General features: G+C 38.2%; 1 pseudogene; it reads left to right on the top strand.

Annotated features, from left to right (window-relative positions):
- Positions 1 to 538: 538 nt before the first annotated feature.
- Positions 539 to 19,516, top strand: LOC146673629 (uncharacterized; annotated as a pseudogene).
- Positions 19,517 to 26,871: the final 7,355 nt, after the last annotated feature.

Raw genomic sequence — 26,871 nt, forward strand, 5'->3', positions numbered from 1 at the left:
GATGAGGTGGGTTCTCAGACAGCTTTATACTTTCATAGTTTTCAGTCTCTTTTTAATTTCTTTGTAAAATGATGGAATTAATGTTGCACAAATGTCATAGAGAACGGAGTTGGGAGCAACTTTAGTAAGTAAATCTAAAAACACTTTTCTGAGTTCACAGTGTTTTGCTGAAAAAAACAAAGATTCCTCTAACTTAAAAAAAAATCTGTAAATCCAATTAAAGAAAAATATTTGCACCCACTGGGTTTAGTAATACCAAAGAAACTGACAGTTGTTTACTCTAAAGTTTTGAAATTACACAACAAAAGCAACTTTATTAACCTGGCAAAATGCAGTGATTTATTAAACTAACACAGTTGACATGTTTGTTAGAAGCTACTTACAGTTACACACAGTTACGTGGAACCACGTGGATGTTGCAGGGTTTGAACCTTTTATTAGTCTTACTTTGGTACACAGTAATATTTTAGATGTATTTCAACAGCACACTTTTTATCTTCTCCTCCTCAGGCTTCTCTCAGTGCTCCACACAGCAGGTATGTCAGTAAATTCATCTTCACCCTCCAACTCCACGCTCAATGCAGTAAACTCTGACTGCTCCCCAGTTTCTTCTGCAACCATCAGTATCACCAGAGTCTGTATTCACGTCCCTCTCTCCATCTTCATCCTCTACCTGGGCTACCAACAATGGCGAATTCAGCGCTCCTTCCGAATGATGAGTCACTCCGACATCTTCACCTACCACATCACAATGGTGGAGCTGTTTTGGTGTTTGGGAACAGTCGTGTACTACTGTGGCTACTTCTTAAAGATACCGCATGTAATGACAGTGGGGTATTGGTTTACAGGTATCAATTTCAGTGGACAGATGTGTTTTCACCTTCTAGCCTGTGTGGATCGCTACTTGGCTGTTGTTCACCCCCTCATATACCGGGCTCTAAGACACACAGGAGGCATCAAAATTAGGAACATCTGCATTGGTTGTGTTTGGCTGTTATGCTTCATGTGGACCTCAGTAACAAATCTGTATAATTTTAGCATACTCAATATCCCATTTTTTTGTCTTTTGGCCTTTTCCTTAGCTATTGTCTCCTACTGCAGCCTCTGTGTGCTCTACTCTCTCACTTATCCAGGACTGAGGGAAGAAGGCAGAGACAGGGAACTGACTGATAAATCAAAGCAAACTGCATTCTTTACTATTATGGCTATTTTGGCAACATTGTCTTTATGGTTTCTCGGGAATCTTGTGACATGTGCTATATTACAATTAAAACAGCTCAGCAGAAGTGTTGAGTGTACATTGTGGGCTTTGATGTTCTGCTTTGGCTTTCCAAACACTTTGGTGTTACCTCTGTTGTATCTACGCAAGATAGGAAAACTCTCATGCTGGCATAGTGATAATGGGCAAAGATAATAACTGAATATTTACAAAGTAAATTATTTTATGAAGCCCGAATTTATTAGACACACTTTCTTATCATTTCTGGACGGTCTCCAGGAGTAATGTTCTGATTAATAATTCCTTGATAAAGTTGCCATTCAGGCAATCAATAAAGCACCAAATCACATCAACAGTCACCTCAAGGCGCATTAAACTGTAAGATAAATCCTACAATAATACAACACATCACGTCATAACATATATCATTCCATAAGATACCTGCCATGACTTTTTGTCCTCCACATTAGGTGCCTTTTATTTTATTTATTTTTTAAGTTGATCTAATCCAGTTCAGGGTTATGGGGGAAGCATAACCAATAGTTATATTGTAATATGACCAAGATAATTAGGTTATTATATATGAACCATATATTTTTTTGTTAGATTTCATGTTTTTCTTTTGCTTTTTTACTTTTGTTTGCTGGTCACTAGTGGGGGTTTTCTGATCTCAGGCTGTTGTGTGCTTGTTTTGGGGCAGTTCATATGTTATATTTTGTAGTTTGAGTTGATTGGTAGACTGCACTTTAACATCACCCATTACTTTTTCAACTTTATATTTTCAATTCTCATCTATAGAAGACACTGCTCTCAGAAATATATCTCTAATCTTTCACAGACGGAAATAATAAATTAATGTGTGGTTCACTGAATACCTGTACTGTGTTTCATATAAACCTTATAAAACTCTGAAGTTGCTGCCTTGACTGGATATTCTTTTTTTCATCAGCAGACTGAGGGAAGTCATGTCACACGATACCATCTGATTTGAATAGTTGACAGGTCATTTAGAGCCTATAAACCATCAATTTTAGTGGACTGATTAAACGTCAGCTGCTTCAAACTACACTAGTCACACTCTAGACTTTGGCTGTGGCTATTGTATAAATCCTTAATTTAGATATGTAATGTGGATTTTTTTAAACATGTTTATTGATGTGTTGACTCAATAAAGGAGTTAAATTAAACTGTTACATGTTAAATTAAACTGGTACATCCCTATGATGATTAATGAACATGAGAGGAAGGGAGACGGATGGAGGAAACTTAGACCCCCAAATGTAGCCTCCACCTTAAACCCATCAGTCCTGACTGAGTCCCACAAACAATATTGTGATCGCTAGTGAGATAAGGGAGCATGTGAGAGAGACTCTGGCGAGATGAAGGTATGCATTGGAGAGAAGACGAATGCGAGTCAGTAGGAGCAAAGCAGGAAATATTAATGTGAATAAGAAGGTAACAGGCGGAAAGGTGAACATCCAAGGAGGACAGGTAGTGAAGGCAGATGAGTTGAAATACTTGAGATCAACCATCCAAAACAACAGACAGTGTTTCAGTAAACAGAGGATAAATATCAAACTCACTGTATATTTATATAGTGCAAAATGTATTTACATATATACCCTTATGATAGGACTTCATCGGTTAACTTTCATTACAGTTAAACATTTATATTCTTTATGGTTTACCCTTGCATTTCAACAACATTATTAAAAATCACACTGCCTTAAATACAATCATGTATCCCTAAATGAACATGTCTTTAATGTGTCAAATGATGTAACACGGACACTGTAAACATCATAACCTGGATATTAGTATGGATATATTAATATTTTCTTATTTAGATGCTACTGTGATACTAAAATGACACAAAGCTTTATTACAATGTTTTAAAAATAAATGCTGCCCGCTCCTGTGTGCCATGTTAGGGTGCTCAACTGCTTATAATAAAGGAGTAGTTCACAGACAGCCAGACAAACAGAGACATAGAGATTTCATGTATTATATGATAACTATTTCCAGTGTTGCTTTAACACCATGAGTGAACCTTTGCAAACATTTAATTTAAGGCCTAGATGTGGGTGGATGATGTTAAAAGTGCATTAGGTCTGCTTGCAGTGATTAATAGCACAGAATTCCCCTAAATGTGTTTCGTAACATGCAAAACGTCTTTCATCTCTCATCCTGACATACAGATGGTTTTACTACCATTACAGATTCACGTAAACGTGGATCCGACACTGATGAAGATCAGTCAGAGAGATCGGCAACGCAGAAAAAAGTAGATTGCATACTAAGAGTTTAAACAAGGTGGGTGGACTCAATGGACTTTGTGATATTCATGTTTTAGTCCTCAGAGGATCAACCCTGCTGACATCTGTGTAATTAGTGATATATATATATATATGATACATATGATAATAATAATAATGATATATATGATAATATATATATATATATGATAATATATATATATATATATATATATATATATATATATATATATATATATATATATAATTATGATTTCAGGTACTTTCTTGACAACAGGCAATGTCTCCTCATTTTCTTCTGATTTCAGTTTAGTTTGGATTTGTGAAGATTTTGATTTTGCAGGTGGATCTCCCTATTGTGGCAACTGCCTTCAGTTTAGTTGAATAACATTTAAAAAGGTCCCAAAGTGAAAACTAACCTTCACAAATTTAAATACCTTTTTGCACTTGTTTGGCATCTTACTTCTTTTTCATTTTCAGACATGACATCGAGCTGCACTACATACAACAACCATATTAGTCATGACTTCTTCCCACTCCAACTATTCCCATCATTCAGAAGACTATATATGCAAGGACTCCTCAGTTATTTCATTAAATATCGCCTTCTTCACTGTCAGCAGACTCTTCTTACTCCTTCCCCTTTCCATCTTCATCCTCTACCAGGGCTACCAACAATGGCAACAACATCGCTCCTTCCAAGCAGTAAGCCACAGTGACATCTTCGCATACCACCTGGCTGCCATGGAGCTTATCTGGATTTTGGGGACAGCTTTATTCTATTGTGGCTCCTACTTAAAGTTCCCAAATATTGTGGCAGTGGGGTATTTTCTTTCTACTATGATTTTCTGTGGTGAGAGCAATTTTCATATCCTGACCTGTGTGGAGTGCTACTTGGCTGTTGTTCACCCCATCACATACAGAGTGCTAAAAAACACCAGAGGTATCAAAATCAGAAACATCTGCATTGCTTTCGTTTGGATGTTCTGCTTTCTGTGGAGCTCTTTAGCACTTGCCCAATATCCTGCTACACCTATAATCCCATTGTTCTGCATTTTGGTCTCGTCTTTAGCTGTCACCTCTTACTGCTGCCTTTGTGTTCTCTATGCTCTCTGGGAAGGCAGCAGAGACCGGGAACAGGTTGACCAGTCAAAGCAAAGGGCGTTCTTTACTATTATGGCCATATTGGGAGCACTGTGCTTGTTGTTTCTAGGGTCCATTATTACCAACTCTCTGACCCAGTCAACACTGTTAAGCATTAGTTTCAAATGTGTAGCAGTTGTTGCTGGGTACTGGTTGAATATTCCCAGTTGTTTGGTGTTACCTCTGCTGTACCTGCGGAGGACAGGAAATCTGCCATGTCAGTAAAACAGTGGGTAAAGATAGCTGGATTTTATTTTGAAAGCACCATTCACTGGAAAATTGACTTGAAGACCTTTTGTTATATCAGAATTTCATAGCTGTTTGGCGTTTAGACTTTTTTTTGGCATGCACCCCTGCATAACAAAGGCAAGACCAAAACTAGATTTTTATCAGTTATTAACAATAGAAAAAGAACCAAGTTTAATATTAGTGATCCAAAGGTCAAGTGAGAAGCATCCACAAACTGTTTTTCTCCTGTATAAATCGTTTTCATTTGACATAATTTGTCCAAACCACCATGCCATTCAGTTTATGCTCCACCAAGGAATGCCAGATCACAGTTTGCTACTTAGAAATGACTGCTGGTGTGTATTATTAATTTGAAGTTGCTATTTCATTGGTGGGAGCACTAAAGCAGCTTTTCTTATCATTGAGTAGACTATAAACTCTGTCTTTGAATAATTATTTAATCATATTGTTTGCATTTTATTACAACTTTTTGTAAGTTTTCTAAGTCTCTTAGGTAACTTCAAAATGTTAATGTTTGGTTTATTTCAGTTTTTTATTTGTTCCTGAGATATATTTAAATTCGGGAGGAAACATTTTCACCGGGAACAAAACCAGCATGTTAATACGTGGAGATTCTAAAGGCTGCTCCAACAGTGATCATCTTATAATTTAAATATTTGTTCAGTTCTCTTCCAAACCCCAGCAGCTGTTTATTTTAATTTTGAGTGTCCACTACAATAAAAATAAAAGCGTTCTACCATCTCACCTGCTTGTTTTTATTAAGACATATATCTACACTACTTTTATTATTAGAGATTTCGCTACTGAGGTTAAACATGATATATAAGTCACATAGATCACTTCTAAATATTAATGTTTGGTTTATTTCAGTGTTTTATTTGTTCCTGAGTAAATCAGTTTGGCTGAGATTAAAGTTAAGCTTCATAACATATGATCTTAAGTTAAGAGGGGACGTACCTGTGAGATCATCAAGTATGCTGGTGTTCCAGTTGTACAAATCGTACTCGCCGAGAACGCGAGTACGGACTTGCGTACTTAAGAATTGAGAAAGGGCCTAGGACTTTTTAAGCGGAGGACGATCCAGACATCTTGTGTTGGGGTGCTGGTCTCGCAGATTGACAGCATGCTGCTACACATCACCTTTCCATTATCAAAGTTTCTCTGGTTGCTTCATATTGATGTTATGTTGTTGTGGAAATGTTCAGCTAAATTTTCTAGCAATTTCAACAAAACTTGTGCTACATTTTAAATATGTAATTTTTAAAAAAAGAAACAATAACTGACAGTTGGAGCAGTTTTAAAAAAAATTAAATAAATGTGTTATGCTTTTACATAGAAATGCAAAAGTATACATTAACATCATGTACACTTCTCAACACAGGTGCAGGGATGTTTTTTGTATTTTCAGAGGACCTTCATTGCAATTGCAGTTTATGTTTCAGGGTACTATGGCATTTAGTCACATCAGCTGAGATCTGAGCTGCACGCCCCAGTGTCCTGGAGGTGTACAGGTCCTGCAGAGATGGGAGTCTGCAGCCAATCACCTTCTCAGCAGAGCGCACAACACGCTGCAGCCTCTGTTTGTCCCTGATAGTGGCTCCAGCGTACCACACGGTGATGGAGGAGGTGAGGATGGACTCGATGACTGCAGTGTAGAATTGCATCATTGTCCGTGTTGGCAGGTTGAATTGAACAGAGCACTTTATAGACAAACCCACTTTATCAGCGGCTGATGTTTGAAACCTCAGCTGAGTTTTAGCTCTCAGTGGTTAAACACTGGACTTGATTCACTCAGGTTCTGTCTGTCGGGTCACGTTTACTTCGCTGTTTTATTTACAACTGAGCAAATCGGTTTGGCTGAGGTGAAAGTTACATTTTAGAACTGAAGTTTAAGGTTCACTGGCACATGTGTTAGACTGAGCCCATTCGCTTTTCTTTGGCTGGTGAGTTTTGGGATTAAACTGACTTTTAAAATGTTTTTATACAAAGAGGAAAGAGAAGGCGCATTTCCACTGAGAGGAGCAGGGTTTGCAACAGCATGTTCATCATGAAGTCTGCAACCTGGACAGAAATATTACATCATCAGTTGTTAAATAGTTATTCAACTTTATTCTTTTTTCTTTTTTTTTTGTCTGTCCCATTTGGTTCTTTAGCCATCAGAATTGTTGTCTGAAGACCAACAAGGATACCCAATGGATTTACTTTGCCAAATGGATCATCGTGGCATTGCCGTATTGGTCCATTTGATCGATCTTTGTTTTTATTATTTATTATATTTTATTTTCAGATGTTACAGATGGGACAGATATGAGTGAGGGATAGGAAAGGGAGAAAGAAAGAGGAAGGAAAAGAAAAACAGAAGGGGAGAGGGACAGTGAGAAAGGGGGGAGAAAAAAAATCTCCTGGATCACCTGTTGAGAGAAGAAGAATAGAAAACAGGCAAAAAAAAAACCCCAAAGCAACATACTAAACACAACACCATCGCATTAATCTAGCTGAGTGTAAACAGCAGTAAATACTAAATATTCAATGTTGTTGTGCAGCACGCAGGACAGACAGCGCACAATGTGCTTTGAAGTAGCAGCCAAGAAAGGTGTAATTTAAGTCTACGAGCAGTGAACACCCGTGTGCACACCTGTGTGGATCAGCGCACTTGTATTCAAATGGTTTCCACATGTAATGGTCTGCAAGAGGATGTAGCGAGCCATAGCCCCGTCCCCCAGGGCATGAAGCAGGCTTGGAGGAGATCCAGGCCCCAGACATCCAGAGGCCTCAGAGTGCGAGAGCCCAAGGAGGACCACCGGAGGGGCATCCGTGCCACCCTCATGGGAAGGGCTGAGGATCCCCAGACAAGGCGTCACCCAGTAGCCACCGAGCAGAAGCTAGAGGGGGGCGGCGGGCACGCCGGGCAACACTGAGACAGAGGTGCAACTTTATTCTAAGCACCAGGTATCTGTTAGAATTTTTAGAGTTTACTTAACTAAAAATAAACGAGGTTAACATATAATTTGCGTGATTTTTTTGTTATTTTTGTTTCGGTCATGTTATGTTTAACTGTCAAAGACTTCTGGATGTTAGAAGAAAACTAATACTGCTCATGAATGAGACTGAAGGCAGGAAGGTGTCCTTTAAAACTAAACATGTTAATAGGACCTCGCTATTTATATCATAGTTTATGATATAGCATGTGTATTTCAGTAATTATGGAGGACCACAAGAGCCACGCACATCGAAATAAAAAATTCTGTGCTTAATTAATGAATTGTAGAATAAAATCTGCATTTGTAAATTCATTTTTGAATTCCAATTTAATAAACTGATTTTTAAAATGCTTTTTAAGTCTTCATTTCAAAAAACATTTTCGAATTCCACTTTAATAAACAAATGTGTTCCATATATTCAAGTACATTTAGGCTAATGCTAAAATGCTAATCCATTGTTAAAATGTTCAGTACTTGACTGAAGTTTTTAACCTTTGGCTTGTGCTGACTCATTAACATCTATAGTAGAAGCGTTAGCTAGCTATCGATCCAGCAAATATACCAGGTCATAACTACTCGCGGCACAATTTCAAAATAAACTGTAATCAGGCCGATGTCATGCTATTTCTGTATATATTATAGCTCTTGTCATTTTCTTAAAGGTGACAAATGTAGACGAAATTGGTGTAAATAAGCACATAATTGCATATTTTTAGCCAATAAAAAAAAGATTATGACATGTTTTGCAACAAATGTCTGTGCTTGTTTCTTAGTTATGTCCATGCTCCATCTCGCATTCGTCATGCGTCTTAGGTCTGCGTCTCGGTGCTTCATTTTTTTATTGTGACAGTCTAGCATCCCATGTTTAGTGCGCTTCCTCCTGTCTTGTCAACTTTTTTCCTTGTCCCAGCTATGTACCCTTTGTGTTTCGTTTTCCCTCGTCACCCTCATGTGTTTTTAGGTCTGCTGTCATTCATTCATTGTGCCACTACTTTGCACTCTACACGGTCTGCCGACCTTGACAAGTAGTTTCTTAAGCTACCTAGACTAGTATTATTGGGGCCTACTATTTTTAACCAATTATTAAACTTGCCTGTCTCCAGTTTCAATGTAAACAATTAAAGTACACAATACCATTTTGTCTGTATTTTGTCATATCAAACATTTTTTTTGATCACAGCAAACAAAAGCAATTTTCAGTAACTGAAACTTTCATAGGAATTTAAATACTCAATAAATTACCACAGAACTTTACACAGTGCATTTGAAATACAATAACATATCTTTTGGTTCTTTTTTCCAGCTGAAGTGTGCAGAATATTTGCCTCATATGGTAACAGGGTCCCTGGCAACCCTTCCATTGCTGCACGACGTCGATCTACATACACAAGATCTTATTTCTGCTTGTCCAAGATTGATCAGACTACAGCACCGACAAGAGAAGAAAAAGAATTTCTTAGTGCTGCTGGCATTGGGGAGCAAAGAATTACCTTTTTTGGCAATTTGTTATATAATAGTTGTTGGTTGATGAGTCACTGTTATATCCCCTCAAAAATATTTCTAATTCCCTCCAAATTGTTTTACAGATGATGAAGCCAGAGGAATTTTGAAGTCATATTCTGGTTGCCTACCCAAAACTAAATGGCTGTGGAGGGTTTGAGCTTTTAAAAGTTTCTGGGTTAACAAGGAGCAAAAAGCTCTCTTTGATACCTTGCCCAAGGACAGGGTATACCATAAAATCTGTCAGGATACATATCAAACAGTCCCTCATCTACATCCGTCCGATGCAAAAGAACATCGACACAACTCCTGTAAGTCATAACTTGCACTAAGTTATTCTGTGGAGATACTGTTATACAGATAATGTTCTTTGTGTTCTGTGTGTATAATAAAGACAAGCAATAACTCACAAAAACTTCTAACAATAGGTTGAACATCAGACTGGCGGTTCTGGTCCCAAGGAAAAATGTCTGACGTGTTCAGCAGAATTCTTTTGCAGTGTTTGAAGGATCATGTCAAACACTGCAAGTATGCACTATGCCTTATCTGTATTATACATATTTTTGTATATTGAATGTCCAATTTTAATGTGGTCCTCTGTAATTTAATTTCTTTTTTTTTACTTCAGTAGCTTTTTGGAAATATTTTGTAAAATGTAAATGCTATCTATGTACGATCTGTTTTCTAAAGGTCTCCAACTGAGATCGACACATCATTACCTGACGTTTGCCATCCAGTGAGCCCTGAATTTCCAGTCCAGACTAGTCCAGATAGAGATAACTCCTCCTCTGAAATAGGAATCATTGACCTAACAGATGACCAAGTTCTGGTAAACACATATTTTATTATATGTTATATTTAATTTTACTTACCTGTTTGTGTGTGTATGTGTAAAAGAGATTGCTGATAAGTAAAATCTCATCATAGTATACTTGATTGTGTTTAAAACTCTAAAAGACATTACATTGATGTTTAACGTGCGCAGAAAAAAATCTTTTTCTTTGTCTTCTTTCTCCAAAAGGAGTCTTTGGATGAATGGAGAACCATACGTTCTCAGCAGGATCAAGACTGCTTGCTTGCAGACCAAGAAGGTACAAGGTTCAAGGTACACCTCAAAAAGTCTGTAAATTTTAATGTTTATTCTACAATAAGGAGATGTAGTTTTCCAGCAACACATATCCAGCTTTGTTTGTGTGGGCTAAAATTGTGGTCATAAATTATTTTACGTGTAAATTACAAATTTAAGAATCCAATCAGAGAACAGATGGGTTTGGCTGACGGTGGGGTGATTTACTGACCTTTTTGGTTTACAAGGTTACAAAAGTCAGTTCACAACTACACATTTGATTTACAAGTACAACATATTTATGATCATGATTTGAGCCAATATGTATGTTCTGCATCTGAAGAGTTGGAAAGTTTGACTTCTCTTGTTTCTTATTTTCATCACAGTCTGACTTACAGAAGAAGTCCGTTGAAATGGAAGAGAGACGGATAAAGGTAAATGTTTAGAAATAACGTTTTAGAGATGACGAATAAACCAAGGGCATGAGAAGTTCCATCATTAGAGGTTGGTGCATCCATTACTACTTCACTGATATGCTCAGAGCTGTTTTCTTTCTACTTTCAGGCCATATCTGAGAGGCAGTTGAGACTGACTGGTGTTCCAGAGCAAACTCATGGCATACCACTCAGATTTAATACCCTAGCGGCATTACCAGAACAAGACGATTTGTCCTAACTGAATCCATTCAGGTTAGTAATTTGTTCACTTCATCATACACACTCCAACTAATTTGAAGATGTTTAGGTTAGGAAAGTTGTTTGATTTTTATTTTCTGTTTGTGCAGATATTGTTTGACTTTGTTGGAGAATATGAAAATGCCACAGAATAGTTTCATATTCAAGATGCTCTCAGTAACTAGACTCAACAGCAACATGTCTGGTACGTTTCTGGATAATAACATCATAAGGTCACAAACGCTGTATGTCCACTGGATTCAACCTGAGTCTCCAGAGGTGAGAGCTGAGATTTGTTATTGCTTAACATTTGCGGTTAGACTACACAGTATGTTTATTTATTTAAGGCGCAAAGGGGGGAAAACAGAAAATACAATATGAATATTTAACCATGACAGGGCCTTCATCCAATCCTCAAAATAAGTTCACTCTCCAACTGGGGAGATTCTGTCATCCTCTATGTAGTAGGTTTATCAGAGAAACTTTGGAGTCTTCTCCATGCACGACATCACAGTGTACTTCATAGCCACAAACTGAGACACAAACTGTTTCATTCAGACAAAACTTCCAAAAATAAAAACTTAACAACATAGTTTTTGCTGTGCTGTGCAGCCACTTCATAAACGCTTTGCACAACATACAAGAGACACCTCCACGGGACAAGACTCGGCTGTCCGTCTGCGTCTGCATTTTTGGGGTGTCACTCTTCACCATTTCCTCAATTGTTTTAAGCAAAAATATCTTGTATTTAGTGAAAATAGTCTCCCAATAGAACAACTGAAAATTCTCCAGATGCACTTTTTAAAAACAAGTATTTATATTCTCACTGAAATGTTACTGTGTAGCTGAATATCTCGCATTTTAATTGTAACAATATTATTTTGAAAAGAAATAAGACAAATATACTTAGAAAGATTTTGATTTTTTGAAGTGGGATGTGAAACGTCTTCAAGAAAGTTCAAGAAATCACGCTGCTTTTCTTTCAAAGCTCCTTATGCAACATTTACAGTGATGTTATTCACAATAACAATAGGTTAATATCTACATATGGGTTTTATACTTTTAATGACCCTTTGTAGCACTTTAACAAATAACAATGCTTTCGGTGTATTTTGTCAATGGGCAAGTTGATTGATTACTATATACTGATTTTATACTGTTCCATACCTTTCAAAGCTATTTATACAAGATGCGTCATTCATCCATTCACATCAGCAGTATTTCGAAAATGATTCATCTAACTTATCTATATGTATCTATGATCCGAGAGCAATTTGGGGTTATTACTTTGCCCAAGAACATTTGGCATGTAGACTGGAGCAGCCAGGAATCAAACCAACAACCCTCTGATTACTAGATGCGTACTTGATTAAAAGGATGAAACTATGCAGACACTTTTCTCTTTCTAACTCTTTGCAGTTTGTTCCTGCACTTGATTACAACGATCATCAAGAAGCTGCAAGCTTTAACAACCAGTCTTGTTCCCCATTGATTGTTTCTCCTCCTGCTCATGGGCGATCTTTCTCTCCCAAGAGGTATGTTTGCATTTGTTAGTTGTTAGTCACATTTCTTTACCTAACGTGTGGTGATACAAACTTTAAAAAAAATAATCTTTGCTAGTTTAGAGTCAATTTAAAAAAAAACCTCTGTAGTGGTAATTGACTTGAGTTTAGTTCATGTCACTCGATTAGAAAATTATTAACAGTGCATGTGCCAGGGAATTTGTATGTATTATGTCACATTTTGTATCTCTACACAGGGCTGACCTTAAAACCATTCTGAATGGACTTCGGGCGAAAATTGATAACACTTCATGCCCTACGAGTAATCAGATCAACATATGCAGAGACTACACTGCCAATGTCCACAACATAATGAAAAGTACCCTGCAGGCCTTCCGACGGCGACGTTTCAATCCTGCAGCCAGATTCGATGTTGTTTTTGTTAACAATGAAAAAACATCTGAAGGTGCAGTAGATGGTGGTGGTCCCACAAGAGAGTATTTGAGGTTGCTGATGAAGGCCATTCATCAGTCTAACATTTTTGAAGGACCGGAGAAAGACAAGAGATTGACCCTCGACACTCATGGTACACCAATTAATTTATTTATTTTATAAGTAACATTTTAATATAAAAATTAATTATTTATGCTATGAAAATGTTTGATAGTGACACCTCAACGAAGAGCTACAATGATATTTGAACTGTATTTGATTTCAACTGTCTGTTCTCTCTGTAATACATTTTGCTCTGTGACACATTTGGGGAATTACTTGGAATTTGGGGACTACTATAGAACCATAAATAAACTACAAAAACATTGAAAATCGTTTTTGTTTTTTTTACATATGTTTCTACTTGGAGAAATTTAAGAGGTTTATCCTTCAAAACTTTAAATACAAAAAAGTTGCAAAAAATAGTTTACAACAACAGGAAATTTATTTTGAGTGTCTTCATAGTTTTATTTTGGAGATACACCAATTTTTATATACTGCAGGAAAAACGAAAAAACAATTCTATGATGCAAAGTTGCAAAGAAAACAGCAGGTGCATCAAAATAAACTATTTCCAGCAGTGGAATTTGAGTTCTAAGCATCCCAGAAACTATTCAGAAAAGTCAAACATGACCAGTACAGGCTTTTAAGGCCTACAAGTAAAAAACTACATTTTCCGCGAAAATGACGTCACTTCCGGTTTCGGCCAGGAAATGGCAGACATGCGATAGTTCGCGCTGACGTCTGTTTCACTGTGGGAAGTGTTACGAACAGCTGATCGGATCGGCAAAGCGTGTTTCTGGAATATTATGTTTTTGTTCCTGAAAGAGCTTTTTATGCAATTTTTGCAAAGCTTTATGTGGAAGGAAACCGTGACCGAGGACAAACTGATGGCATAAGATGTAAGTACAACTCCGGTTTCATGTGCAAAACAAATTATTGCGCTAGCTTACGCGGTTCAGGTTCTACAGGGATTTAAAAATAGTTTCACAAAACGGAGCGTGCTGCTCTGACCGGCTTTAAAGGGTTAACAATGACTTTAAAAAATAATATAAAATAGTGTGCAACACCACTGAAGTTTTTTTTACCTCTCTTTTCAACCAACGGCAGTCACTCTCCTCTCCAAATAACTTATGCTTAGCTTGAGGGAGGGGCTAATAATCGGCTCAGTCATTTTTAATGATCGTTGAAAGCCCAGATCGTAATCGTGATTAAAATTCGATTAATTGAGCAGCCCTAATGTGATGACACATTTAAACTTTGATTTTTTTATCAATGTTATTCCTTTTACAGCCTTGGAGGGGAAACTGTACACACAGATAGCACAAATGATATCTGTGTGTGTAATCTATGGAGGCGTGGCACCTAATTTCTTTTCAGACAGATTGTTTAATCAAATCTGTGGGAAACCTAGCCTTCCTGCAACCTTGGAAGAAGTAGGTGATTTCACCTTTCAGGAAAAGCTTTTGGAGGTGAGTCCTAAATTATGTGTTCAGGAGTAGATGTTGTAATTAAAGTATAACTGGCTCTCTGGAACTGCTGAAATCTATAAAAATGTATCATTTGCAACTTACAAAATATTAAAAGCATTTTCATAATTACTAACCATTTTTTGATTTCTGTTAAAGATCAAGAACGCAACAACTGTTGAAGATGCGAAAAAGGCAATAGAGAAGGCAGCGGACAGTCTTGCCATTGTTGGGGCCTGAAGAAACATCACAACACTGAGACAGAGAGATGCTCTGGTGCAATCCGCTGTTGACTTCTTCCTTGAGGGCAGATTAAATGTGGCTTTGCAACAGTAAGTATGACGTTTTTCTCAATCGCTTTGGCACTGTTCCCCACAGCAGGAATGAAAATATATTATTTATGCAATCTGTGCAGATAATTAAGAGGCCAACAGGCCAGTCACACTAAATTAGTGATGGGTCGGTCGTGAACGAAATGGCTCTTACGGTGTGTTCACACCGAACACGATGGAGGCGAATAGAGCGTCAGGTTTACATGTAAAGTCAATGGAAAAGCGCGATGACCTGCGATTGCGGCTCCCGCGAAAATTCGGAAGCAGATTTGCGTCGCGAAAACGCCTGAAAAGTGCGTCAGTCTAGCGCGTTTGGAGCGTGTGACTCGCGAACAAAACCACGCGCGTGAGTTTTTGTGTTGCATTTTGTGCATACCGCGCGTTACACGTCTACCGCTCGAGTTGGAAAAATCTGAACTCAAGCGTCAAATCGCGCCGCGACAACCAATCAGGAGCCTGGTGACGTGGCTCTGACCTAGGTCAAAGGGGCAGATCCAGCCAAAGCCCTTCATTCTTCATTCAGTATGGAGGAAAAACTAATCAGTGCTGTGGCAAATCATCCCGAACTCTACGATGCTACCTACTACTTCTACCGAGACAGGAATAAAAAGGACCTAGCTTGGAGACACATAAGTGAGGAGATCGGGCAACCTGGTAAGTTCATTCCTTCTTCTTTTTAATTTTCAGACTGACCCGATGAAGCCGCGCAAAAGCTAGCAAGCCTGCCTACTGTCCCGCGATTTTCCCACTGTTGTACAAATACCTTTCCGCTAACCAGATAATGCGTTTATTCAACGGACATCTGCAGGAGAAAGTGGAAGAGCCTCAGGGACACCTATAATAAGGGGAAGAGGACAGAGAAGGAGAAGAGGAGTGGGTCGGCAGCAGGATCGGGGAGGAGATGGAAGTTCTTCGCGGTCATGGGGTTTCTGGACCCCTTCCTCACCCCGCGGGAGACAAGCGGCAATATGGTGCAGACTGTGGAGAACTTCTCCCCCGAGGACCAGCGACAGCCCGAAGAGGCAGCAGGGGAGTGTCAGTCAGAAGGTATGTTTACAATGAATTAATGTAGGCAGTTAATTTATGCGTGTTGTCATACAGGAATATATTCTGTTTATTAATAAACAGTATACAGTAGTCCTGCTGTTCATCCGTCACTGCCTCGCCTTTTCGCTGATTTTTTTTTATTGCACCGTACAGCTTTCAACAATGCGCGTTGCATTCTGCAGCCCAAATGACAAATCTCCTCCGTGTCGTGTCTCCTGCGCTTGCCAAACTTATCATGTTTGGTTTTGATAATCATCACTTCAAATAGAAAAAAACAGCACAAAAACACTCATAACTATGACCCTTATTCGGAAATAGACACCTGCACCGGGAGCAAAAAGGGCGCACAAAAGTGGCGCTGCAGACAGAGAAAAAGTGCGGCATAATACTTTTACGTTTTAAAATCGACAAAGGTTTGCACTTTGAGAATCAGCTTGTGAGAACTGTGACTACTGTTCATGTGCTGCAATAAATGAGAGACCACTGTATATAATAATAAGTATATAATAATATAATATTCTCTATGACTATTGTCTTCAACCTGTTAACATTTAATATTGTCTTGATAGAGTCAAGTAATCATGCAGCAGAGTCCTCCCATGTTGCTTCTCCTGACTCCCCAGTCCCTGGTCCCTCCACTCCTGCTGCTGCACCCACAGGTATGAACATCAAGCACTGATAGCTTTTTACTTGCTTGAATCCCCTTGTGATCACCTTTACTAAATATCTACAACCAATCTGTTCATATCCTGGTTTTTTTCAATTTTGAAAATGAAAATCTAGTAGCAGCCTTCTCATTTCTTTGTGGTGTTTTGTTCTGTGTTTTACAGGTCCACAGAGGAGGACAGCTCGAAGGCGGGCGAGGTACGGGTCCCAGGACGGTCCATCGGCGGTGGAGCTGGCCATCCTGGAGTCCCTAAAGAGGCCACGCCCGTCTGCAACAGAACATTTCCTCCTCAGCCTTGTTCCTGCTCTGGAGAGCATGCCGCCTCAGACACGAAAATTCGTTAAATTTCAAATTTATAAATTAGTTTTTGAAAACAGCACAGCTGTGCTAAATTTGGAAACATTGGACCCTAATGATCAGTAGTTTTCTGGTGAGGCAGCAGCTCTCCAGGGCAGAAACAATGTTCTTATTTTTCTCCTCCTTCTCCCTGAGGCTCTTCCACTCCAAGCTGGGTCCTTTTTATTCCTGTCTCTCTGTAAATAGTTAAATTTCATATATTTATGTTGAATCTTTTTGTTACTGAATTTATATCTTTTATCAAATAAACATTTATAATGACAAATGTCTCTGTTCTACTACACAGCAAATATTGGCACCCGACTTGACACAAGTAGAATTTATTTCATATTACACTAATAACAAAACATACTAATACAGTGGGATGCAAAAGTTTGGGCAACATTGTGAAAAGTAATTATTTTCCTGTACAAATTGTTGGTTGTCACAATAAAAATTGTCAGTTAAATACATCATATGGGAGACACAGTGATATTTGAGAAGTGAAATAAAGTTCACTGGATTTACAGAAAGTGTGCAATAACTGTTTAAACTAAATAAAGCAGGTGCATAAATTGGCAACACAAAAATATGTAGTGTATATCAATGTGTGTGTCTCCTATATGATATATGTAAGTGACATTTTTTACTGTAACAGCGATTCATACAGGAAAATAATGGCTATTAATAAGGTTGCCCAAACTTTTGCACCACACTGTATATTTTAATTTATATTTAATTGTGTTGTGGTTTGCAGTGTTTTGTGTTGTTTCACTTTAAATTTGTAAAAGGAAAAAGCTGAAAATTTAAATATTTAAAAGTTGAAATGTGAATAGTTGATTTTTGTATTGTATGATTTATTTTTTACATTTTATGTGGAGTGAATAAATAAAAGTATATTTACGGTGGCCCCTACAGACAAAGCACGTACAAACTTCAAATCACGTACGAACCCTGAAGCACGTACAAACTCCAAAACACATTAAAAACACGTAAAAACTCAAAAACACATACAAACTCCGAAGCACGTACAAACTCAGAAGCACATAAAAACTCAAAACACGTAAAAAAGACAACAGAAGTGCTCCAGGATGCTAGGGGCAGTGTTGAACTTTTGTTACCTAGTGGCTACACAAGCCAGCAAGTACCAACGACCGGATTTGGTGTGTGGTAATAACAGGTAAATGAACATTTATTTTTTTTTTATTATTTGACTATATATATGAATGCTTGTGTATAAATACACAAACAATACACATATGCTTTCAATTGTGTAATTTAAGTGATCTAGGTAGCTCTGTTTTGGAAGTTCAATTCATGCTAGAAATGTGTTTTGGAGTTTGTACGTGTTTTGTCCCTAGGGTCCACCGCATATATTTATATATTCCTTTTGTGCATAATTTTATATTATTGTTAATAATAAATTAATTAAAGCAACAAAACAACCTAAAGAGCCGGTTCGGAGCCGAAAGAGCTGGTTCTCTAAAAAGAGCCGGAAATCCCATCACTACACTAAATACAATTTGGCACACTGCATTTGTTATAACAGCAGTTGAAAAGGTTTGTGGGATAGTCCATTATTTATTTGATAACTGCATTAAGTGTAGTGAAAGGTAAGTTTTGATGTGGGAATTATGTCAAAGTGATTGAGAAAAACAAAATATATATTTTTAGACATTTTTACTAGTGTAATTTTATCATGTAAAATTGATGTGTTCAGGTTCACAGAGGGCTTCAACACCCTAGGCCTCCTCCAGGATATTAGTGCACACTCTGATTTATTCCGTAATCTGTTTGTGGAGGATGTCGAACCTTTGAAAGCTGCTGACCTCTCAGCAGTATTTCAAGTCAACTTTTCTACACCAGGAACACATAAAAGAGATCGAAAGCCAGACGATATGCTTCTGGAGAGACTGGCTCATTGATGTAGAAGGTACAAGAAATTATTATTACAAGGTCTGTTTTGTAAGGTACTATACATGAATTTGTGCACCCACAATTGTAGGATACAAATTATCATGACTATGATTTTGTCATTGATAGTGATTTTTAGGAAGACTAGAGAAAGACTAGGGAAAAGCGAATACATTGCTTTGTTGTAGTCTGAAAAAACATTTCAAACTGTGACAGAACCATGGCAGACCCGACCATGTTCCCGTGGTTTTCAGAATCTTTCTTTATTCACTCTTGGTTGCTATCACTTCACACACACACACACACACACACACACACAAACACTTTCTAGTTTGCAGCTGAACACTTTGCCAACAGCAACAAACAAATGACAGGACCCAGGTCCGATTTTATTCTGGGAGGCGTGATTGTGGATGCCACTCAGGTGTCTCTGCATTCCCTGCAGCTACACCGCAGACAACGCCCCGCCACACTAACACTCAACTGTTTGTTTATTTTAGATGGAGAATGTGCACCCGTGACCTTGGATGTCACAATGAGAATGTCCTGGAATTTGTTTCTGGATCCTCTTCAATACCCCCAAATGGCTTTCTTATGCGCAGCCCACAATAGAGATTCTTCCAGAGGATTCTGGCAAGATTTTTCCTGAGGCAAATACATGTAACATTGTTTTGAAATTGCCAGTGCACAAAGACTATGAATCATTTAAAGCACAAATGTGCAATGCTATACTTTGGGCACCAACATTTGGCATGGCATAGATGGACACCATTTACATTGTCCATTTTGAATACTTTACAGTGCAGATTTTCAGTTATTGCTTCTATTTTATGTTTCATATAGCACTATTACGGAAGCTATGATTGTAAGATTTAAAGTAATAGTTCGAAACTGAAATTAAATCCTTTAGTGTTGTTGAAGGTTTGAAGTTTTATAGACGGGTATCAACAGAAAGTAGAGGTAAAAAGCAAGACCTACATAACCAGCCTTTTTGTAGTCAGTCAAGATTGTCCAGTTAGTATTGAAGTGACCTTTTCTGTTTTAGTTTGTGAAAGTCCTAACATAACTTGGTGTATTTAAACTGTCATTGCATCCCATGCTGTTTGTGCTTAAATGCACCGTGTCTTTGTATGGTAGTTATTTACCATGTAAAATATTTAACACTTTCAAAATGTTTTCTTAAATCCAACAAGCTTGGTTGATGTTAAAGGTGTATTCCCTCATTGGAAACATCCAATTGCTGTTTTTGAATTGCTAAATTCATCTGATGTTATGGAAACAATTTGAAAATGTCTGTTATGCTTCTTCACATATTTCTCACAAGGTTGTACATCACAGTGTTCTCAAAGAAATCTCAGTGTTGCTATTTGTATAGTTATTTATTGTTCAAAACTATTTTAAATCAAAGGAAATAAAACATTTTTTGGGATAATTACAACTGTTTTTACTGTCTTCACCTGGAGTCAGAGCAAAACTTCCAGAGAAAATGGCATCATGATTTATTTCAAATATATATATATATATAATAAAGACTGCTCAGACTAAAAGGAGCAGGTTACACTCAGAAAACTAAATGGCATTTAAAGATGGCAAACTTGTCAGGGTCCCTGTGCCTACCTGGTCGGCTCAGTATGGCTACATGTGTTTTTGTTTTCATTTTGTTCCTGCTCTCTCCCTCCCTCTCTTTCCCTCCTCCCTCTGCCTGGGCAGAGCTCACCTGTGGGCTCCTGCCCTTGGCCCACGCACCTGGTCGCAATCACACACCTGTGGCTCATCACCTAAGAGTGTTCCAGTTCCTTTATAAGATGGCAGCTTTGTGTTTCTCATTGCTGGACCGTTGCCGACTCGTCAGTGTAAACCCCAGCTCAGTTTACTCGTGTTTTTCTCTGCAATCTTCCTATAGTAATCATGTGAACGCAGATTATGTTTTGTCACTTTTAATTAACTGAAGCCTTTCATTTAACTGCCAGATAAGCAAATTTTTACTCTCTTTCTGGCCAGACACTGCTATCGTGTTGTTAGTATTTAACAAATAAAAATGCAGACATAAGTGTACACTAGTTTTTGATCTACAAATAACAATATTGTGAACATATTCATATGAAATCATAACTTGCTTTGGAAATAACTTCTTTTAATATTGAATTATATTGGTGCATGTTAATATACAGACTGCAAATTGGGTGATGTGGACCACAAATGGCCCCTGGGCTGTGAGTTTAAAACACCTGTTAGAAACCATGGTTGCCAAAATCAATTTAGTTCACTAGCTACATGCCAAGTGATCATATGAGCCATATACCAGCAATGATACAACAATATAAAGAGAAAAAGAAAGACATTAAACTACAAATTATTTCAGTTTATGTTCTTGTGAAGGACAACAAGTACATTTAGAAAGCATGTCAGTTTATGTGAAAATGTAATTAAGAATTTGTTTTAGAACACTTAGCAATAGAAGGTCGAAATAAAAAAAAAAAGGTTAATGTGATTGTAAAAAACCAATGCATAGCAATACGTCAAAGACATCTGGACACCTTGCAGTGTAGCTCCTTAAGGCCGTGGGACAAACATTTAGGTATAAACTACTGAAACTGCACTTTGTTACACTTAATCAGTAACAGTAATATTGTTTACAAGTGAAACTTCGTACGCCGCTTACTACATCCAAGATCAAATGACACATCCAAGACCAAATCATCGCGCTAACCGTGAGCTCGCTAATCCGGTTCTCCGAACACACCTGCTGTTGACGATTAGTACAGCTGGCTGAAGTAATGTGAGATCACTGGGTGTCGTAAAGGGGGCTACGCATCGATAGTAGAAACATTGATCGGCAACCCTCTGATTGGTCGGCGAAAATGTCGAAGGAGCGCGCTCGGTATTTTTCGGCAGCAGAGCAAGAACTCTTTGAGTGAGGGATTTCAGGAGTTTCAGAGTTTAATCAGAACGCAAGGGAACACTGCAAAGGCTGCAAAAGCAAGGAGAGAGGGCTGGCAGAAAGTTGCTGACAAATTAAACTCTTAAGTAATTTAATAATAACAATAATAATGGAGTGGATTTATATAGCGCTTTTCAAGGCACCCAAAGCGCTTTACAATGCCACTATTCAGTCACTCTCACATTCACACACTGGTGGAGGCAGCTACGGTTGTAGCCACAGCTGCCCTGGGGCAGACTGACAGAAGCCAGGCTGCCATATCGCGCGCCATTGGCCCCTCTGGCCAACACCGGTAGGCGGTAGGGTAGATTTATCATATCACACTATATTATCCAATATTATATTACATTATATTATGTTATATTATATCCCCTTACACATTAGAGCCACAACAGGACCCACTAGAACATGGGAACAAGTAAAAGTGAAATATAAGAATATTCTACAGAATGGTAATATTTATCACTTATATTGCTTTTCGTCTCTTGGAAAGAGACCCTGAAATAATCTGTTTGTTTGTTTATAACAGCAACCAAGAAAAGGGCAGAGCAAAAAAAGACAGGTGGTGGTCCTGCACCCCCTCGTCAACAAGTTGGTTAAGTAAATAATACCCTCACGGGAAAATCGATATCTCTCAATGAGCACACTGTCGCGCTGAGCTAAAGGATCCTGTCTGTCCCACAATATACGCTGGATTCTGAGGACTCTCCTTATCAATCTTGCACCTTCCGCAATGGGTGGCTCGCGTAAACGGACAGGACATGGCTGCGACAGGCTTCCCAAATCCACCTTCGCTTTTATAGCTGTGGTCTCTCATCTTGATTACACGAAGTAATTTACAATTACTACTCTGAAATATGAATTACATCTGTAATAATCACATACATGTAATAGGATGTTAATAGTACATTTCCCTTTTTTAGGAAATGACCTGTATGTATCTGTGTGAAATCAATAAAAGGATCAAGTGCTGCATTATCTTTAGTTACATTGATGTTATTTATTTATGGTGAAACAGTGGTGGAATATCGCTGTTGCTTTCGTATAAATGAAGCGGACATACCTGAGTGGCCGCGATCTAATCCTGTTTACATAAAGTAAGCCTGCTCCCGAGCAGGTTTACGCTTACGGCTCTGTTGCTATGACAGCAAGTCCCGGATGAGCTTCGGGGAACAGAACGATCCAGGATCACGCGAAATCGTCAACAATCAAATCCAGCTAACTTACTTAGCGAGGTATGAAGAACGGGCCCATGGTTCTCAAGATCTGGAGAGGCCGTGGTGTGTGTATTTTTTGTCTTAACCTCTCCCACCAGGGCGGAACTGGACCTTGATTCCCCGCCTCTGAACCCACCCTGAGCACACACCTGTGGCTCATTCACACTGATCCTGGCAGACTACTTAAGATGGCAAGAGAGGCTGCTTCCTCGCTGGATCGTCACACTACCAACCGCCTTCTAGACTCCCTGCCCGTCTTCCCTGCCGTCTGGATTTCTGTGGATGTGTGTGTGTGTGAGTGAGCGTGAGCTTTTTGGTGTGGACACTTTGAGTGAGTTACGGATCAAGTGGAAGAAGAGCGTGTGTGTATCCCCGTCTTGGACCTTCCCTTCGGACCCCGCCCTACTCCCTGGAGCCCCGTGTTATCTGTTCCACTGTATATATGTATATATTCTCACTTGGTGTCACATTGCAAATAAACCCTCACCTTCTCTCTAAACTTCAGAGTCCTGTGAGTGAGTCCTCTGCCTACTAATCCGTGACAGAAACGTACCACATCAACCAAATGCACAACATACTAATGCATCCAAACCATCCCCTTCTCATCAGTAGAAAACGTAGTTTATAAATGCAAAATGTAGCTTCCAACATTACACCACGTTAGCTAACTCAAAGTTTCTTACCTCAGTCCCCAGCAGGCAATCCTGCGCTGAACAGTTTTTAAAGAGGACATAGCCACTATACGTGCTGGTCTCATATCAAATGTGAACGTAGATTGAGTCTATGTTTGACGTTTGTTTTATATCTAATCTTCCTCTCAAACATTTAAACAGCAGGGAGTGAGGGGATACAAACCCAAATTGTCGGAACAGGTTTGATCGCTTTGTGTATTAATTTGATGATTTATTAAATGTATAAATGTTATTCTAATCTGCTGCTATGTCTCTTTCGCTGATGAAAATGCAGAAGACGGTTCATCTCTGTTACAGTGTTGTGTTAGACTGCTATATTTTTGTGTTCTTCATACTGTAGATTTTCATGTCTCTGGAATAGTTGGCAGTAATAAGGGTGGTTTTTTTTTTGTTTTTGTAAAATCATATTGATATGGCCCGTGAATTATTCGTAGATGACAGTTAGATTATTTGATGCTGCTGACATTTTCAGCTGTGAAACTCTGGGTTAACATAGAGCTAAAGATATCGTGGATATGCTGACCTCGCTCCGTGGTGTATGGGGTTGTTTACCCTCATGATTAATAGTAACAAGAAAAATATAACCGAACATCATAAAGTCACAATGAAGTTTCATAGTGTCAAACAACCTCTTGTACAGTTAAACCTAGCAGTTACTACATGAACGTTATTTCTTTTATACGTTTATACACAAGTCACACTGATTATTGAACAAAAACCCAAAGGTCAGATGTTAATCGGATTTATTTGCTCTCTCTCCCCTCCTTAAACATGTTTTTAATGTTAGTTATAATTTAGAATTGGCGACTGAAACAGATATGACAAATACGAACATCAGGAAATAAAAATCCAATAAATAAAACCTCAATAAATGACTGAAGTGTACAGCGGGGGTTATGGCAGCTGTGTACCAGGACCTGCATTTTGTCAGCGGTAATAACAGCTCAATTGCTTGCAAGGCAAGTGGGTCTGTCCCACGCTTTACCTGAGACTGGGTCATCTCCGAAATCATCAAAGCACTTTTGCAAAGAAGCTGTTTCGTGACAAACCGACCAGACATCTGAAGATTAAACCACTACATTCTCGACTAAAAAATATTAAAACGGTACTTGGTGACACACAAACAGGGTTTTTCAAAGTTCAGTTCTGTTAGTTTCAACATGCTGGTTGTTGTGTGCTAAAAACAATGGCCACCAGACAAAAGCAATGGTTTTGACTCGATCAGCGTTAACCCCGCCCCCTGAGTTTGGTGGGTGAGGTTGACAGATAAAGCAAATTCATGATGAGACCTGAAGGAGTCAACTGTGCCAAAATGAATGAATGAATGAATGAATTAAATACACCATTAAACAATTATTTAAATGTGGCAATAATTAAAATGTGAAATACACAAATAATTAATTAAATGTGTAATGTGTCAATAATTAATTAATTAAATGTGTCAACAATATTTATGTAATTAATTATTTTCCATTTTAATTATGTATTCCCAATTTTAATAAATTATTGCCACATATAATTAATTATTTATTGGTGTTTTTAATTAATTCATAATGGCAGTCCTGGCGTTACATACCACGGAGTGTGGGTTTTTTTTTTTTTTTGCCTTCTCTCTCACGTTTTTTCCGCTTCACTCCACATGCAGGCCTTGTGCTTTGCACTGGGAAGAGGGGCGGTAGTTACACTTGCAGTAGCACAGGAACAGAGCAGGAGGGAAAGAGAGAGAGAAAGACATCCAGGGACAACAACGTCACATTAGAAAGGTATCCGGTCGTTAAGTGATGACGTGACGAATCCTACTTCCAGGCCTAAAGTAGTCTGCGTTTAACATGGCTTTTGTGTTGTTAACATGTTTAATGTTATGTATTTTCTTCTATTTGATCTCAAAAAGCTCCTAAAACAGTCAATGATCTCCCTCGGCTTTTATTACCACTAATCATTTATTTAAGCTCAGTTTTTAAAACCTTAGGATGTAACTGCAGCCCAGCCCATGCAGCAGTATATGAATGACTAACCTTGTATTGTGGATGGATTATCTCAGTTGTTCTCCTGGCTGAAGTTTGGTCCTTTTACAGCATTCTGCCATGCAATTACATTTGTTTCTGACCACCGAGAACGCTCACGTTAACTTTTATCGAGTGGAAAAAAAGTTAGCTTGTTTATATTATGTTAACATAGCTGTGTCGCTAGCGGTCACGTAGCACATCATTATATACCAGCTAGCCAAACTTCAGTAACCCTACAAACGTCACTGCTGTTTAGTTTTCTGTCTTCATTTATGCTGGAAGTGATAGCAGAGCTGTACATTTTAATTTGTTTCCAAAACTCCGCAGTCAGGACATGCTATATTGTATTTACGTACGTGCTTTGGATTTTGTACGTGTTTTAGAGTTTGTATGCGTTTTGGAGTTTGTACATGCTTTGTCTCTAGGGGCCACCGTGAATATGCTTTTATTTATTCACTCCACATAAAATGGAATAAATAAATCTCATACTAGTGATGGGAATTCCATCTCTTTGTAGAGAACAGGCTCTTTTGGCTCGGATCACTAAAGAGAGCCGGCTCTTTCAGCTCCCAACCAGCTCTTCAGGATGTTCTGTTGTTTTTTTGTTGCTTGTGTATTTATACACGAGCACTCATATATATGTAAACGAACAGGTAAATGAACATTTCTTAAAAATTATTTGAAATATATATATATATATATATATTTCAAATAATTTTTAAGAAATGTTCATTTACCTGTTACTATCACACACCAAATACAGTTGTTGGTACTTCCTGGCTTGTGTAGCCACTTTGGAGTTTTTACGTGTTTCGGGGTTTATACGTGCTTCTGAGTTTTTACGTGCTTCGGAATTTGTACGTGCCATGGAGTTTGTATGTGCTTCGGAGTTTTTACGTGTTTTGGAGTTTGTATGTGTTTTGGAATTTGTACATGCTTTGTCTCTAGGGGCGACCATAAATATACTTTTATTTATTCACTCCACATAAAATGTAATAAATAAATCATATAATACATAAACCAACTATTTACATTTCAACTTTTAACTATTTAAATTTTCAGCTTTTTCCTTTTAAATTAATTTAAAGTGAAACAACACAAAACACTGCAAAACACAACACAATCTTTCTAATGTGAAGTTGTTGCCC

Source organism: Rhamphochromis longiceps, linkage group LG3 (assembly GCF_057381845.1).
Source record: "Rhamphochromis longiceps isolate RC_006_pf linkage group LG3, R_longiceps_female_GT1.1, whole genome shotgun sequence".
Taxonomy (NCBI): domain Eukaryota; kingdom Metazoa; phylum Chordata; class Actinopteri; order Cichliformes; family Cichlidae; genus Rhamphochromis; species Rhamphochromis longiceps.